Source organism: Micropterus salmoides, unplaced genomic scaffold (genome assembly GCF_014851395.1).
Source record: "Micropterus salmoides isolate LMB-PRFRI ecotype aquatic unplaced genomic scaffold, ASM1485139v1 Ms_hic_scaffold_19, whole genome shotgun sequence".
Taxonomy (NCBI): Eukaryota; Metazoa; Chordata; class Actinopteri; order Centrarchiformes; family Centrarchidae; genus Micropterus; species Micropterus salmoides.
In genome coordinates, this window is record NW_024041039.1 from 19,408,579 (window position 1) to 19,424,504 (window position 15,926).

A 15,926-nucleotide genomic window follows, 5' to 3' on the forward strand; every position below is an offset into this window, starting at 1 on the left:
TTCGCCCTGATGTCCCCAACACATGCATCCATAGATATAAATATATAGGGATATAAATAAATATTCCAAATGCAGTATAGGAGTAATGTGACATTGAGTGTTATTCCCCAGTTAGGCAGGGAGAGGTAGGGAGGTCACTCGGCTACACTGAGCCACTGGCAGCCCAGGCCCCGCTGGTCCACTGGAGTGACTTGGTTTCATCTACAAACTTGCAATAAATATCTGGCCATCATTTATTTTAATTCACTCCCTTCTTGCTCAGATGGAATGGATTCTTAACCTTGTAGGACAAGGACACCCGCATGCTGCCTGCCTTGCCTTAGCTGCTAAATTATTCTTCATTCTTCAGGGGGAATAAAAAAAAAAAGAAAAAAAAGGAGTCCGGCGTTGCTCAAACTGTCAGCTCCAATGAAAAGCACGCCTGAAAATGTTGTCACTGAACCCCTGGACAAGGAAAAGACGGGGAGTGGGCAATGAAAGACAGGGTGAGAGAAGTGGGGGAGAGAAGAGGGGAAAAGGGGGCGGGGGGAGGGGGAGTCAGCAGCCTCCAGAGTGATTTATTTGCCAAATCAGGACACAATGAGTCGATTATGAGTCCTCTAATAAGAGAGAGTGTTTGGGGACCCACTAATTGGGCATGATTGAGTTGCAGTCTGGGAGCCGGGCGAAAAGGGAACCTGGTCGGCGGCTGTCATGCAATCATCAGCTAATCAGAGCTTTGAAATTAAAACTGCGTGTTTAGGGTAGAGGACGGGATAATGGCAGGGACCTGTCTGAGCTCTGGGGCTGCCTGAGGAGGCTGTTACAGTGTCTCTGTGTGTTTGTTTGTGTGTGTGTGTGTTTATAAGTACAGTATGTGTGTGTGAAGTGGATAGAACTGATTATTGTGTGTGTGTGTGTGTGTGTGTGTGTGTGTGTGTGTGTGTGTGTAGCCTCTCATCTCTGACTGTGGTCTGCGCTGTTCTTGATGAGGACAGTGAAGGAGCTGTAATCAGTCTAGACCTTGTACTAAAACTTGTATGGTGTGTGTGTGTGTGTGTGTCCAGCTTTGCATTTCCAGGTTTATGACAACCTCATATGTGTTTATTTCATATAAACACAGAGCCAAAATTGAGAAATATAATCAAATGCAATATTCTATACTACTTTGCATAATATGCACTAATTATTAGGAGCAAAGAGATTGGAATAATTTATATAAGCAGTTATTTATAGTTATTTAAAATGAGAAACTGAGCAACAATATATTAGTCTTTTTAGTCTAGATGGTTAAAAAATGGTGAAAAACAAAATTACAAATCACCTATTTAATAAAAAAGATTTTTTTCCACTATGCCCTCATGCTAATAAAGCTCCATAAAACCTAAGTAAAATAAACAGTTTGAACAATTCCCAGTCTTTGTTGTAATCCCATGTCGTCACTAGGGGGCAGTGTTTATCTGCAATGCATCGCGAGAGTAAACAGACGAGGCTAATTGATGTCAGGCGCTTTCTCTGGCTGTGTGGGTAAAACAGAGTTGCAAAGCAGGCTATTACAACAACAATACCATACAATTAGAGCATCTGTATTAGAGGTAAGATGGACTCACCACTGTTAAAGAAGTAAGTCGTAACTTTATCGCAGTTATTTAGACATGGTGATCCGGGTTGTGTCGACTTCCAGGACACGTTTTAGGGCCACTTTGATGCAGTAGCATTAAAGGCTGCCCTTGTTCTGTGCAACAGTGTTACACAAAACAGTATTCATAGAGGAGTTTTTAAAGTGGGGATACATTATTTTTGGAAAGAATAAATAGCACAGACCTGTGAGACTGAAGCCCCAGTGTCCACAGCAAAGGTAAATGTCAGAACAAAACTAAACAACAAATGAGCTTTTGGTCTCTGTAAAAAAAAAAAATCGTTGTAGCAGACCTACATATTTTTAGATTTTCTACCCTAAACATTTAATCAATCTCTTTTTTTTTTTTTTTAAATCACCTTAATATTTCTACAAATATCCTGTAATATCACTGAGGGTGGAAAGCCATACCAATGGTGAGTTCATGTGATGTTAATGTAGGTGAGTATGGTTTTAAAAATGTAGAGAGCTGTAACATACCAATTTCAAACATATTGTATTATTCATTTGTAAATTATATTTTATAATTTTATGTTTGTTTTTTCATATTAAAGAGGACAAACTGGCAGACTGTATAGTGCTGGACATGTGGGTCACTGCTGCATGGGATTAAACTGCCACAGTAAGTGTCTGTAAAATGTCCACCTTCTTATGTAATGATCCTAGAAAATAGAAACATTAAAAAATACATATGTTCAATTTGGCTGCTGTAGATTCATGTATTCAGATCAAATCATTAGATCAGATTCTCACTTGCAGTGTAGAAGATCTTTACACATTTCATTTATCTCATAATTTATAGATGTTCACATCTGTTTGTTGTTGTCCATGCTGTAAGGTTAAAATGAAACGATAGCTTAGTCACTTCAGTCAAATGACACCTATCTGGTCCAGATGTGTTTCAATGACGACTTTCATTTTTTTTCAGTTTCATTATTATTATTTTTTTTTCCCTCTGAGTTTTCCTATTTCCTGTCTGGGTCTACAAATTACCCACCAAACAAACCAACACACTCAGTATTTCTTTCAATCCTCCTAAGGCCTTGTCTAATTGTAAATGCGCCTTACATCTAAAGAGGGCCTCACTATAAAAATCTGAAGTGGGTTGAGGCATAAATGGGATTAATTCCCAAAGAATGTCCTTTGGTCTTCCTCCCATAATTTCATTTGCAGGGTCCACAGGATGAATAGCCAAGCAGGCAGTGATGTGGAACTGGAGGACAGGCCTTGCGGGGCCTGTGCTGCTACACCGCAGCCTTCAGGTTATGTTACCTTGATAATGTCACAGCTGCAGGAACCACACCGCCCACCATACAGGACACAGGAAATCCAATTATCCGCCTTCTAATGTGTGGGAATTTTACGCTCTCGTTTCTTAGACTTTGGCTCCAGCTCTGCTCGAGGGCAAACCTACCTGAGAAAGATTCCTAGGATTGTTATTTATTTATTTCCCAGGAAAAATGTCCACTGGCTTTTTGACTGAAATCAATATAATAAGAAAGTTAGATTGTAGTGGAACCCAAAAGAAAATAGTTTTTCTTAATGAAAAACACTTGATAGTTGTTTTTGTGCTTGTAATTTAAATCTGATATCAGTGTCATACATACAATAACTTGGCCACATAAACCACGTACAGTTACACACAGAAAGATGAACAGGAGCAACACTGATTCGTACTGGAGTCAGCCGGGTCTTTGTGATGGCTCTATATGGAAGCAGGTCCCCCACCTGCCTGGACCCCCGACTGTTTTTTGATTTAATTAAAAGGAAGAGGATGCATCAATTTTAACCGCGTGGCGGGGAGATGACAGTATACAAATTGAAAGGAAGCATCTCAGTGGAGCAGGGAGGGGGCCGGTCCATCATTAACATGGAAGACAATTCTGTGTGCAATGTAACAAGATTAGAACCATTATTATCATTCCACCGCTAGACATACAGCTCTGCCATGGAAAGGAGAAAAAAAACAATCTCAAGAAGGCTCTTTACTCAGCACAGAGTGAGACAGGCTTGAAAAAACAAAACAATAAACAAAGTGTAGTCGTCATGATATTGAGCTGAATTACATACCTGCATAGGCAAGTGTTTTTTTTTACTGTCTGAAAATATGTAGCTCATTCCTTTGGGAGGTTTCACATTTTCTGATACTTTACCCCACACAACAGTGATTATGTATCTCAGAAGTGATTATATATCTGTCCCCCCCCCCCCAGCACAGATCCAGTGTGTCAGTGATACCGTTTACTATCGGCCCGATCTCAAGGAATGTGAATGGGCACCGAGCTCAAGGAGGAGCCCTATTAATGAACAGTAAAGACAGATGAGTTGCTCTCTCGCCAAGCAGGTTGCCTCTATTGGATTAGTGAAGCTGAGGTTGGGATGGATAACTGTCTATGTGCCAAGTGGCCATTAGCCTGGGCCAATATGCCAATATGATGGTACACAAAAACAGGCTCAGGATTCCCTTCAGTGATCTCAACATTCAGACTAGAGTCAGCAGCTGAGGATTTCTAAAGCATTAAAATTGTATCAACACACTAATGAGCAATAAACATTTATCAACTGTGATAATATGAAGGTGAAATAGTAATAGTAATAAAGTAGTAATAATAGATTTAATAGCTGGCATCTTTAATTTGAAGTGGCAACTGAGCTAGCTTCGCGTACTGCTTTTATTGTTCTGGAAATATCAATATGTGGTACAAGTGATCTGTCAATGTCTGTCGCACTGTACTTTATGAATGAAAAGCTGCCCATTCCTGTATCATGAATTCATGTATCGGAGCGAGTTGCTGTGCTTCCGTGGCTGATGTCATGTTCTCTGTGAGGCGATGATGGGCACTGTAGATGTCAGCGGACACCAGGGGCCCCTTCTCCAGCCAACTATACAAATGGGCATGAGTGTGAAGAGCTGGGGAAATGTTATCAATCACCCCCGCGTCCCAGCGGAGGAGCTGCTGGCGTTTGTGTAGAGTCCCACTCATACTGATCCATATAAAAGGCTGTGTGATGTATTAGAGCAGATGAGCAGGGGCCGGCTCTGACACATGACTGACAGCTCATTTGACAGCCCCGGGAAAATGTGCAGGGAAGTTTCAATCTAATCTAATGCTGCTGAAGGAATGAAATTGTGGTGTGAGATTATGTCATCATGTTATATCCCCGTAAGGACAACATGGGCTGAACTGAATGGGATGAATATGATGTGGATGATCCCCTCCCGCTGTCGAGAAGCTAAGGGTACCTACACCTCAGTCAAGACCTCCTGACCTGTGACTCTCCTCTCAATCCAATTCAGTCTGGTGAATCAGGTTTCTGAAGAACAAGAAACTGAAACCCGGCTCAAAGCCGTATCTGTGGGTAAACAAAAACATTTTTGTGTCATGCATTATCCATCAGCTGTCTCGTGGGGCTTTCCAAACAGGTAATCTCTGTCATTCAATCTCTCCACCCGCAGGAGCTGTGTCCTCCCGACACGGGATAGCCACAAAACAGACATTAATATTAAGTGCAAGGGAGCTCAGCTTCTCTCTTGACTGCTCTCCCTTCTCCCTTTTTTCATAAGTGCAGAGGTAGGCTACCTGCATCTTGAAATCAATATTCCTTATTCTGTAGTATAAGATTACATACGTCCTTTTAATGCTAAGCTATATTTTCTTATAATAAATGGCATATTTACTGACACACATCATTAAACAAGCCCTTGTTGACTTGTAAAAATATTTCCACATACCACACTCAAAAGGTCACAGAGGTCACGGAACATTTCTTTAATTTCACCAGAAATGCAAAATTATTTTAACAGAAAACTATTAAAGCCCAGGAGACTCAAACCTCCCAATGCGTGCTCTCGCAATGATCAATCATAGAGGGCTAATTAGCCATTTTACAGCTATTAAAAAAAAGACAGTCAGCCCTTTCATTATGCACCATCTATTTTCCCACCATTGTAGCCTTTTCTCTTTTTTTCCCAACTTTTAAAACTTATTGGAAACTTCTGCTGCACAGAGGAGTGAAGCATCGACTTTCCACATCGGACGCGCCAGGCTTTCTTCCTCTCCATCCAAAGCGTTTTATTCGTAAAATGAGGTCAGCAGTTGGCCCGCAAGCATTGAGTGTCAGCTGCTGTTTTTCCATTGAAGCAGACTATACTTGGGTGTTTAGCCCTCTGACAGGCCTGACGTTGGCCTCTTAGCAGCCCAGTGACAACAGAACCTGATCCCCCACACAATCAGGTGGCTGTGCCTGCCCAGTCCAAACTCACCTTCCCGAAACATGTCACAGAAATATCTCCTCCCTCTGCTTCCTATGGCATCTCCTTGCCTCTCCTTTTACCTCCTCTCTTCTCCATCTGTTTCCGCACTTCAGCTTTTCTGTGTGACGGTGTCCATATTTCCCTGCTAATGCTGTGGAAGCCCCTGCGAATGTTCATATTGTCTAAGTGATCATTAAAATTTATGGCAAGCTGACTTCATTCAGCTTGCTAGGCCGTGCCGGCATAAGTCATAATTATGTGATGACACTGTAAGACGGAGGGTCCACGTTGGCCCCCTCTCCGAGGCAAGTTAAATGATATAATTAGCCCAGTAAGAGGTGAACGCTCCAGATTGGATAAGTTATTAAATGTTTGGATGAACCTGAGCTCCATTTCCCTAACTATCGCTGTCTTCCTCTCCCTCCCGCTCCCTCCCACCTTCCTCCATTAGCCCATTAGCAGTTATGCGATACTATATGCTGATGGTGCAGTGGACAGAGGGAGTGGGTAAATTAAGCCTGACCACTGATTGTGTTATAGGCTGCTCTTTTAAGGTGCCACTGAAGGACACTGCAAGACTTACAGAACAGCCCATCACAGAGGGACACGCGACTACAGACCTGATGGTACAGTAATGTGAGCTCAGCTGAGTTTGGAAACTAGAAAAATGTCACTCTGACCTTCGTTATCTTCCGAGACTGCGTGTTAAGTTGATTGCATTCATTATGAACTCATATATCTCATGTAGCTCGCTGTGTTCACCCCATGGAACTGTGGAAAGTGATTGTACTGTACAACAAACACGGGTCAAACATGTCAAATTTAACCCATCAGATTGCTCAATTTGTCCCCAGTTAAGCTGTAATGGAAGGCAGTGCACTGAGGTTGACAGTGTGCCTACCGCTGGGCCCTTGAGCCTTGTTGTGTGCGAGTGTGTGTGTGTTGTGCTCCACCAGAGGGTCTCACCAAGCATGACTGCGTGTTATTCACACTGACGAGTTCCACTGTTCACTGTCACCTCTCATTGTGAGGGGAAATACGCCTGTGGAGAAGGCTGCGGACAGGGGGAGGGTGGAAGACCGAGGAGAGGCTGCAGGGAGCCCGCATACAACCGCAGCCCAAAGACTAGTTTCTTATCCAAGAGAGCTGAACTGACTGTCCCTAAATATTGGTCCACAACTGCCCAAATGCTTAACGCAGATATCCAGATGCAGCATGTTCCTGGTTATGTTTTCTGACACATTCTTCCAGACAATAGCTGAGGCCTAGCTATATGTGTGGCCGTGTTCAGGGAGGGGTGGGTGTTATGGTGTTTGATTTGTTGTGAAGACTCCAGCAGCAGGACTCAGCAGAGTCCAGGTTGGCCCAGCAGGCCCGCCGAGAGTGACACTTCCTCTCTCTGTCTTGTCCCGCGGAGAGCCTTGACAGCAGGGACCTGGTGCTGAGCCGCGTCCCTGTTCATCATCACCAGAACCAACCACCCACAGAGGGCGACGGGGGGAGTGGGGAACTCGGTTATCTGTGTCACCCCACCATCCCTCCCTCCACCACCTCAATCCCCCTCTTCCCCTCCTCCTCCTCCTGCTCTGTCTTTGGCCCTTCTCCAGAGAGACCAAAAAGCCGGTCTCTCTCGGCTCCCTGATTGTTTTTGTTCCTGTGAGCAGACAAATAGAGTTTGGACTCTTACAAAAGAAAATGCCGGAGCTCATCTGATCTTACTGCCCTAAGGAGTGGCCTGGGCTGAAGGGCTAGTGATTGGAAAATTACAGTGCTGCTCCAGCCATATTGTCAGGGAGTCTTGGCCAGACTCTTTTCCAATTGTGCACTTTTACAACACATCCGTCAATACTGTCAAGTGATTGGCTGTCGTTGGTGCTAATTTAGATCTGGATCATTTGTGGGGTAATCCTAATTTGGGTAACTTCTTTGTCTCCAATTACAGTGTATGTGGATGCAGAGCAAACGATCCTGGTAGGTGACATATTTGCAGGGCAGATAAACTTCATTTTTAAAATCTGAAAATGATTCCGCTGTCCACTCTGCAAGAAAAATCTAAACATACATTTATCAAATACATGCTCACAGAACTGGACAGCAAGATTCGGTGTGAGACGGCATTCGGAGATTTGGTCCCTGGGTGAAAATACCTGTTGTGGCTCCAGAGTGATGTTGATGCCGCCCATCCCTGCCACAGAAGTGGCTCTCTGAGAAGTGATTACAATTTGGGGGGGGGGTTAAAACAAGGGCCTTGTCAGCACAGACCCTCCAGATTTGAGGTCAATTTCCCCTCTGATTGGAGATTGTGTGTATTTTTGTGTGTGCGTCTGTGGATTGGAGGGAGAGAGAGTGAGAGTTTACTGTTGCCTCATTGAAGCCATCATCATCAGAGCTGAAGCCTGAGTCTGTCAGTTTGATCCTTTTGTCTCCCCCCCCCATCCTTGTCTTTATTCTTCCATGCCTCCCCCCTTTCCCTCTTCTCTTCCCCTCATCTCTATCTCTGCTCCTCTTCCACCCCTTGGCCCTGGCCCGCTGCCTGCTCTTTCGCTCACCCTCCATGTTCGCAAATCACTTCTTCCCGTGTCAGCAGGTAAATTGTTTTGTCCTCCCATTCCCTGCTTTCATTACCTTGTGTAAATTAAGCGATATGTCGTCCACCGGTGCGCGCCAGAGCACTCACTGCGCCAACGCCAAAATCATGAGATTTGGCATAATAAATGAAGACAAACTGGCAGTAGCAGTGCTCCTCTCCGCGCGGGCTCGCCTTCATTATTCGCTTAACTTGCCGGAGAAAATGACTTAACCCTGACCTGTGTATTTCGCCCCATATTCACTCCAGATAAAAGCCTTTTTACAGCGCACAACAATTTATATTCCAGCAAAGAGGCTGCTTTTCTCTGTCAGTTTTCCAATCTCAGCTCCTGAACACACGTCATTAAACTTGTCTTGCCTTCCTGTATTTGTCCATCAGTCCTTCTTTTTACATAAAATCTGGCAGCATTATTCTGGGATTTGATGGCACCCACTCATTTTTTCCCCTTGGAATGTTTGATTGGAAGAAATATAGCCGGGCTGGTGCTGTCTCCTCTCCTCTGTGGAATCATGCACTTGATGAAATAGTGTTCCCCCAGCAAGAATAATAAAAACAGACTTGTGCATTACAGGGGGCTCTCAATCTGCCAGCTGGGCTGAGCTGAGCGAAAAAACCCACCCTGCTCCTGACAGATTTTTATAGTTATCCCAGCAGATAAATGGAAACGGGTGACCAGGCCAGGGGAGGCCACTCTGGAGCCGAGCATTGGCTGCAGTTCTGGACAGCAGTATGAGGTGTGAACATTAAAGAGTCGACCACAGAGACAAGGGAGCTGGTACCACTAGAGATGTCCTATTTTTTTTTTCACAGAAACCTCTGAGAAATTGTGGCTACTAGTAAAGCACAGAACCTACACAGGTGAGACCGGCCAAACAGAAATTCAAATTCCCAATATAGTTCACTTTATGTTAGAAAACCTTTGCTTCTGTCCGCCATAGCTAGTGGTCGTAAAAGAGGGGAGAGCCCTGTGCCACAATGTGGTCTAGCTCCATTGCAAATTAACTGTACAAGATGAAAAAGATGATTGCAACTGTCCTCAGGGTGATAGGTGTTCACTTTCCACTTTGGAAGTGTCAGCATTACTATAATATCAAGCTCACTTCAATGTAAAAGGTCACAGACACTTTGCATTAAGTCTTTCTTTCACTGTTACTGGAGCAGAGCCCTATTAGTTAGTTGGTTAGTTAATTTTATAACCTTCAGTGTAGCATGAGGTGGAAGTTGTTCTTGCTTGTCTTAGAGCTACATATGGTACAGTGTAAAATAATAGGACAATAAAAATCAGTTTGAAAGAAATAAAAGACAAAATAGATAAATAAACACGAGATAGGTCCAGATGTAGAAACAGGAATATTATGTGAATTAAAAATTGTGTATATATTATTCTGATTTTATAGTTAATGCATAAAGTCAATGTAAGAGTGGATTTTCTCACATGTTTGAACTTTACTATATATTTTCATCTTCCTTTACAGCAAACTTGCATTATACCAATATTTTATACCTGGGAAGTCTTTTCTCCTGAAAAAAGAAATACATGTCATGTTCACATCATAGAACAAATACTTGACTACAATTTCTATATCAGGATTAAGTCTGAGTTCCCTTAGTTCTGTTATATAGAAAACTATACTAGAAAAATATTGGTTAAAAAGAGAGAAATAGACCCCCTCTATTTTGACTTGGCCATTATTAAATTAAAGTGGACAAAAATTAGGACCAATACTCCTGCAGCAGTAATGTGAAACTTCATGAAACCAAATGTGAGCAGTATTTTAATTACTGAAATATGGAGTTGGAAAATGCTGGGTTTAAAAGGAGTCTGAAAAGAAATTCCACTGTGGATTGTACCTTAAGATTTTGCCGTCTGGGAAGATAATCAGCCATAAATGGTGCTCGTTTCCACCTAACAGGCCCTGATTAATCAGCCAAACTGAGCACGCAAATCAATCTACCTCTAGTGATTTCCATGCCGGGCCTGGAGAGTCACACGTAGTCTGCATCATCCTCCTCCTCCTCTGTTCAGCAGTAGGCATTGTGGAGAGCAATGCAGTTGTGAAGGACCAATGCAAAATGCACAGTCGTAATTTTGTAAGTGGTAAGACGTTTGAATACTGCTCATTTGTCTTGGTTAAATAAGTGCTTTTTAATGTTTCTGCATTTTAGTGTCATTTGATTGATGTTGATCCTGTTTTACTGTTCTGTAGCACTGACAGACCTCCAAAAACACAACAAATAACTGAAATAATTACAAGAGAAAGATATGACACAAAAATGCTAACTTTCAACTAACCAAAAGTAGTTTTAAAGTAGAATAAGACTGGATGAAGTGAGGAGATGGGATGTAATGAAGGTTCCCACCTTGGCACAAACCAGGGACATTGTGATTACATGCTATGCACACTAGGAAGAGACGCCCATAAAGGTAGCTTCTAATCAAATATTATCTGCGGATGGTCCCATTTCCCGAGTTGGGAAGTTGTTCTTCTGGCTTTGGTGTGTTCATGAGCTTTAAGTCATAATGTGGAAACAACATGTACATTTTTGTATAGCGTCTGGGTGATGGGTTAAACCAGTTTGAAGCTTTGTGATTTTGTCCTAGTTTTATTGCTGCACCATATTTACAGCCATTAGTTGTGTTTCACAGCCTTTCCTTCTCCCTTATATACATCAATTAATAATAATTCCGTACATTACACTGTGCAAGTGGGCAGAAAAGATGAAGACAACATGTTAGTTTTCTGTCTCACTCTCTTGTGCTTGCGGGCTAACGGGCTACATGGACCAGCGATTGCTTTTCCTGTAAATTTCAAATGCAAATGAGAACTGACATTTAAATATTTTATTATTTTCACACATGGCTCTTAAATATTAGTGCAACACTTCTTGGCAAGTGAGCAGCTGCCTGAGCTTTGGCCCTCAGAAAGTATATTTACAATTGTAGACGAGCACTGACGCCACTCTTTGCACATGGTTGTCTCCTGTTCTCAAGAAACAGGATTCCACGGATTCTTCGATAATGTTATTAGTAACACGTGTGTTTTTTCTACCGTGACAAGTCAAAATGTCTGCTGTGAAAAATGCCCATTGATTAGCAAGAATAGCTCAGGTAACTGGTAAGTAATAACAGTAATGATTGCTGCATTCTTTTTACTGCTGGTACCGGTTCCAGGAGTCCTTGGGCAGCATGGCTCACTGAGACAGTCAAATGGAAAAGAACATTAATGTTATTACTTGTGCTTTTCCTTCAATGACACATCAACATATAAAAAGGTCTGTACAACATCTGTCTGTCCGAGTCTCAACAAAATAATCATGTAACAAGTATTTATAGCAGGTTTATTATGTTGGAGAGGTGTTTTTTCAACTGGCCTACCTTTTCTAATCAGACCATTTCATGGTCATCTCTCGCAACTTAGAACACACTGATTTCCCTGATTTTGATTAACATTTATCTTCGAGTCTTATCCTTTGAGAACCACTACATTTGCCGCTGCATATGTATTTCTTCATCTGAAAAAACATAAAAAGAAAAGTACACCAGCAGTGACATGGGACCGTTTCATTAGACTCGTCACACAATCCTTGGCAGACATTTTTTGGTTTAAGTGTTTAAGTTGTTGACACAAACATACCACTCAGCTATCAAAAAAACAAAGAAACAAAACACAAACAGATAAAAGGATCAACTTACTGGGCTCAGCTTCAACCTGTCACCTGCTAAATTGACATGTCAAATGCACCTTAGAGGTGCAGGTTGACATGGCTAACCATGACAGCGATGCATCTGAAACAATGTACAGGAGGGTCTCTCCAGGTACGCAGAACAACAAACCCCACTTACAATTTGATTTGCTTGACAACAAACAAAAAAAATGCTGCTCCTGGGGTTTATGGGCCAGCTTTCCAGATAATTCTGTTAATAGCTTACAGTATGCCACCTGGGGACAGAAAACTGGAGCCTTGGAATCCTAATGAGACATCAGGGTTGGCTTTTTGACAGTCAACAGGTATCGCTGTGGTTTTAGTGATTATAGTTAAACTGGGATACACTCATAATGGTGAGTAATCGGTGACTGATTAAAACCGTAGCCAATATTCAGTTGTAGAAAGTAATAAAATACATTTACTGAAGCATTGTGCTTGGGAACAATTTTGGGGTATTTGTACTTTAAATGTTCTACTTCACTACATTTGATTGGGAAATATTGTGCTTTTTACTTTTTACTACATTTACAGTATCTGACTGCTGTGTCACCATTTACTTTAAATATAAAAAAAGTCATACATAACATACCATTGTCTTAGAAAACATCAATAAAGCATCAAAAATCCAATTATGAAATGCATATAAACCTTAAAAAAGAGATCATTCTGCATAATAAGTACATTTACTTTTGATACTTAGTATATTTTGCTGTTGGTACTTCTGTTCTTGTACTTAGTATGCTAATTAGTATGCATGACTTTTCCTTGTACAGGAGTATTTTTAAATTGTGATATTTAATTCTGTTTAAGTAAAGGATCTAAGTACTTATTCCACCGCTGCCAATATTATTTATAATGGGCTTTATTAATAACTTACTGCACTTTCACTAATTTCTTTACCTAGAAATGTCTTAAATTTTTAGAAATGTGCATATTTTTCATGGATTGAGGTACGATATGCAGCAAAGCTCAAGAATTAAAAACCCTAAGCATCCAAACATATTTAACTACTAGACCCTCTGTTATGTATTTCTAGCTGATATACTATATTAGAATTTCAAATTGGTAATAGATCTGTCTGTAAAGATAATTTAAAATGCAAAGAACCCAGTAGTTTCAGATGGGCAGCTTTGCTCAGTGTAGGGACTCCTCCACTCTGAAAGGAAAGTAATAAGAACGACACAAACAAAGAAAACCCCCACCCCCTCCAAATCCAACTCATTTTTTACTGTATGAAAGTTTCACAAGGTCGTTTGGAGAGTCATGTTAACACAATAACTGAATACAGATTTGTTTCCTTGTTCTACAAGTCACGGAGCCCCGAGTCTTTAAGCGATCATTATTACCATACAAATAGACAGATCTATTTAACAACCCCCTTTTTTATCGCATAACACTTATTCTTTAGTGTTGCTCCCTGAAAGGCACTGAAATGCGTCTCTCCTCTTCCTTTTTTTTTTTGCAGGGAAATCGTCGCTGGGTTGATAAAGGCTCAGAGCAATAGAAGAAGCAAGGCTGACATCTTCTTAAGAGATGATAGGAGAGCCAAATCAAATAGGATGGAGCAGTCACTCTTTTCACAGATAGGTAGCTCATTTCTGGTGGCTGAGAGTTTGCATCCCTAGTGGCGCTCTGCCTGGGAAAGATAGCTCACTCGGACTCCATTCATTATTTCATTCCCTGCCTCCTCTTTTCACGTCTTAGCTACTTCTCTTTTTTTTAATTGCTTTAATGAGTTGCCTATTTTTCTCAAGTGTTGATGGGAATCTCAGAATTTAGATTTGGAGACAAAATGTTTAATCACAAGCGTTTTTCATTTGTGGAGAGGAGGCAAAAATCAATTATTTCTATTAGACAATGCTGATTGGAAATGAATGGAAGTGGTAGCATTTTGAAACAAAGGCTCCATGGTGGCAAAGATAAGTGTCAGTCTTGCCCCCCTGAGGTACGATATGTGGTTTGGCTTAATAAGCAGTTTGCAAACATTTGCCATTAAATACATGCAAAGGCTTTACCATGCCAACACAAACACTGGAAAAATCATTAATGATAACAGAACTCATAAGTCCGTAATTGTATAAGTGAACAATGCAACATCATCACAAAGAGCCAATGTCAAATCTTGCAAACTCTGAAGACATTTTTCGTCTGTGCTGGTATATCTAGATGCCCTTTTATCAGATATTATAATTTAAACTTGAACATCCTTTACTTTTTGATCCATCTCATCAGTTGTAGAGGGTTTCTCTGCACTAAAAGTTCCCAGTAAGTTGCAGGAACTTTTCCCATACACTATTTACAGCCAGACTTAATCAATCAAGCACAAGCTCCATATGATATTCAGCCTGGCACTTCCTGAAGAGCACTTTGCTATCATAGCCCTCACATTCCTTTCAAATCTCTTAGAAAATTATTTATAAAAATTAACTTCTCTTGCAAAGGGCTCATTGAAAAGAAGAATTACATGAAAGATAAAACACTTTATCGCCAGTGAAAGACTAGACAATGTACGTTGAGAAATTGGGAAGATGGCAGAAACAATGAATATTAAGTGCCTAAGAATCTAAAGCTGCTGACTAAATTGAAACTGTATATCCTGAGGGGGCAAGGTTTCCAAATTGCTAATTACTGCCTCTGAAAGGGGGCTGTTTCTGATATGTTTGCTTGTGAAAGGCTGCCGCTTAATGAAGAAGTGGCTCAAGGTTTTTTTTTTAATAGTCCCACTCTCTAGCTTTCAGGGCTCTCTCCGGACTTTCCTCCCAGGCCAGAACAATGGCGGGCCCAGGAGCCCAGCTTCCCCACAGGCCCCGGCGAGAGGAGGCCGGGGGCTGGGTACTGAGGGAACCGCTCAGCATGCTGAAATATGGAGGCGACAGATAAGGTGGCAGCGGCACAGAGAGGCCCTCTCCCATGGGCCCAAGGGGAAATTTGCAGTTATTAAGAGGAAGATGAGAGAGATTAAATGGCTTTTGTGCTCATTTTCACAGACTTTTATTTTATTTTTTTTTTATTATTTGGGCTGCCTTCATCTGAGAGATGAGAGAGTAAATGGCTTTTTTTTTTTGCTACATTCAGCAACACACTGGCTTTGAGAGACAATTGTTCATTACTGAGAGTTGTCACACATTATAAAACACTATTGTTTTAAAAGTGCAGAGGTAATGGAATTACTGTAATCTACAGCATCACAAATTGAACATGATTTGAGATTTTGTTTAAAGAAATTAACAAAATGGTACATGAAATGGTACCTGTACATATATTAAGATTTTATGAATCTTACCCTGTCTGATTCATTGAAACTCTATCATAGAGGGCACTGTATGGCATTTTTGAGGTAAATGGTTAATGGACTGCATTTTATCCAAGGTGCTGTACAATGTGCCTCTCATTCACTCATTCTCACACTTGCATACAGACAACAGCGGAGGAACAGTGCAACGCAATGGCCTAAACTTTTGGAGCAGTTGGAGTTCATTGTCTTGCTCAAGGACACTTCGACATGTGAACTGAAGGAGCTGGGGGCTGAACCGCAAACCACATGATTAGAGGACGACCTGCTCCCCCACCTTTTGAGGTCTTTTTGTGGATTTGATAATGTGTTGCACTGCTTTATAATACAATGAGTAGGGCTGCCCCCTACTAAAGATGTTCCTAGTCGACTAGTGGTCCTGAGTATCAGGGCTGAGAAAGAATGTAATAAGTAACATTCTTAATACTGTGCTACATTACAGAGAAATAAAATACCATAATAA